This window comes from Triticum urartu, chromosome 4A (assembly GCF_056163025.1).
Source record: "Triticum urartu cultivar PI428250 chromosome 4A, HENAU_Tu73, whole genome shotgun sequence".
NCBI lineage: Eukaryota > Viridiplantae > Streptophyta > Magnoliopsida > Poales > Poaceae > Triticum > Triticum urartu.
The window spans coordinates 9,566,706-9,569,716 of NC_141876.1; the positions used below are offsets into that span (position 1 = coordinate 9,566,706).

The following is a 3,011-nucleotide window of genomic DNA, read 5'->3' on the forward strand; positions in this document are numbered from 1 at the left end:
CATGCTAATCGATAGATACCCTACAACTACAATGAAAATAATTATTGGGGGAACGATCATAAATTCATAGCTGCTCCCCAACTCATCTATTCCAGGGTGAACAGTAAATTCATTGCTGGCCCTCCTCCACGTGAACAAGCGCCTAATAGCCATTCACTATCATAGCTCATCAACGGCGAGGGATGGACAAATAATATGCCTGCTGTTGATTAAGGGACTTGGTGATTGGACATTAACCGAATTGGGTGTTTGGTCTAGTGGTATGATTCTCGCTTCGGGTGCGAGAGGTCCCGAGTTCGATTCTCGGAACACCCCAAATTTTTGGACTGTGTTGTTGGTGATACCCAGCATCTGCCTATAGTTCAGCTAAGTTTGACCGAAATTTACCAGCGCTGCCTTCTTTCGTTTTTTTTTTCTGATTCCGAACAAGGTGAATAATGCACGCAGCCAATCAGCAGTGGTGCTTTCATTCATTAAGAGAGGGAAAACCTCAATACGATATAAACAGACTGAATTATACAATCAAAGGGAAATCAGTCACTACTACATGCTTTCCACATTTGAATCCAGCATGCAATCACGGAGGTCAACAAGTCCTTGTGTCATGGTCGTGTCCCGTGTACGGCCGTAAAGGGGGGCTAGGGTTCGTGTTATTGCGGCTGACGAGGGAGAGAGATGGAGGGGTGCAGTTGTGGGGACCGAGTGACCACAAAACAATGGACGCAATAGTGGGAGGAAACACCAACAGCAGGCCACACGAGGCGAGGCGTACGAGGACAGGCTTGCTCGGACCCACAAACGGCTCACCCAACCAATCGCAAGAAAGCACGAGCCCACCGGTCATTAGTCCTATGAAACTAAAACAAGGTGAAAAAAATGGAGCAGATCCAACGTCCCAGAATGATTTGAAGACCAGATTGACCGGATCCAACGGCCAGAAGTGCAGGAAATCAGGGAGGTCCATGGAGGCAAGTTGGCTAGCCTCCTTATAGGTTAGAATGCTTCCAGCTCTGCCTGAAGGTATGAGTTTGGCGCTTCAACGGAGTACCCGGCCTATTGATGTTGAAAGTGATTGCCTTGAGACGGTCATTATGATCAAAAGTAAAGATGGCAACAAATCAAAGTATGCTTTTTGTTCGAGGAAATCAAGAGAAGCTTGATGGAACGTAATTCCTGTATTACTTATATTTGCCGGTGCCAGAATAATTGTACTCACTTTATGGCCAAACTTTAGTGGATCTCAGCGGCGTAGTGTTGTTTGGCCTGGATCAGCACTCCCCCAACACTTTAGATGTTTTGAACTTGACTGTACTCTTGAGACTTTTGAGTAATACTATAATCTCTTCGTAAAAAAGGAAGAAAAAGAAGCGAAAAGCGGGATATGACTATATCACATCACTGGTATCCACTAAACGACTTCTTTTCTGAGAAAAACTTCTGATGCATTCATTAGCTGTCAAGGCCATGAAAAATGATTTGCAAAATTTCTTGCATTGCTTAAAACACTTCGTTTGCAAATTCCTTTGACTCGTGCTACTAAATATCCACCTTATTCTGAGTATATGAAAAACATTATTACCAACAAATAAACATAACTACTAAGAAAATATCCACCATGCTTTCTTTATGAAAATGGCTCTGGAAAGCAAGTAGCGGACTCAGACACAAAACTTTTTTTGGATAATCATTCATGATAGAATCCAAAAGTCTACTCAAACAAAAAAGGCATGCACATGTACTTTATGATTGTGCATTCAATAATGAAAATGTGGAGGAAACAACACAACATCTTCTCTGCGACTCCTCTTTTGCTCACAGCTGACGGGGTTCCATTATCCCCAAGACATATCATTTTGGGTTGCTAGAATATTTGGAGCAAAGTGGGAAGATCATTACGAATGAAACTCATGTAGTGAAGTCATGAAAATTATAGCTCAAGAAGGACCTGTTGATGGTCAAGATCAAAAGCAGAGATAAGAATGTCAATAGCGTGGATTAGTGAATTGAGTCATTGATAATCTACAGAATCACTCCTAAATACTAACATGTTAGAGAAAACTGGAATTGGATAACCTTTTGTGCTACCATTTTTTCCTTAGTTCAGACTTTTGTACATAACTTTTATTATTAATGAAAATACCGTACAACAATTGTTTTACGGGTCAAGCTTCAAAATAGTGAGCATTAGACCAGCCGTGGTGGCTCAAGTTTAAGGGATGAGATGCACAATCTCTCTTCTTTCCGTTGCAGCAATGGCACATAATTGCCGAACTTTATCAATTATTTTATAATCTTTTTTTTGCGGGGTAAAGGGGATTGTATTAATTAAGTGTAAGAAATGTTACAATCCCTGAGGATGAGGTCTTGAATAGATTCAGGACCTCAGGCCCGTCGATGAGGGCGTGCGAAGTGAGCGATCGCACAGGGCCCCCAAAAAACGTGGGGCCCCCGATCGGTGAAAAAATAAGAGAAACCCTGGTTCGTACGCCTGATCTGCGAGTGCCCGATGTAAACGGTTCAGCTGCGAAACGCCCCACGCGCCGAGAAACCAGGAAAATGGGTGCCTGCGCGGGCCCCATTTTACGTCGAGTCAAAGCGTCGCACTGCCCTAATCCAACAATTCACCCGATTGCCTCGCGCCGCCTTGAAAACCAATTAACCACGGTCCAATGGATCTGCGGCGAACCATTGTCGATGGCGGCCCCGAGGAAGAAAGAGATCTTGCCCTGAAATCTAGCGTCGTACATCATGATGGTGGAGATGTACTCTTCTTCCATGAGGCCTCTCCCAATGCTCCACCTTGTACAGGTGCTAAGCCTTCCACGTAGGCAAAAAATCTGATGTGGCAAGTTATTTAAGAGGAGAGAGATGAGTATGGTGACCCCAGGAAGAACCAATGCTAAGCGCGTGAACCTAGGCAAAACATTTAAAGAAAGGAAGCCCACCAATACATGAAGAGCTTTAGTTGCTAAATCATTAAATGGAGCAAGCTTAGCAACCATAAGCTAAGC

At 43.6% G+C, this 3,011-nt stretch overlaps 1 non-coding gene across 1 annotated transcript; it reads left to right on the top strand.

Annotated features, from left to right (window-relative positions):
• The first annotated feature begins 243 nt into the window (after positions 1-243).
• On the top strand, positions 244-315 carry TRNAP-CGG (transfer RNA proline (anticodon CGG)). The gene has a single exon. It is a non-coding gene; the product is annotated as a tRNA-Pro (tRNA).
• Positions 316-3,011: the final 2,696 nt, after the last annotated feature.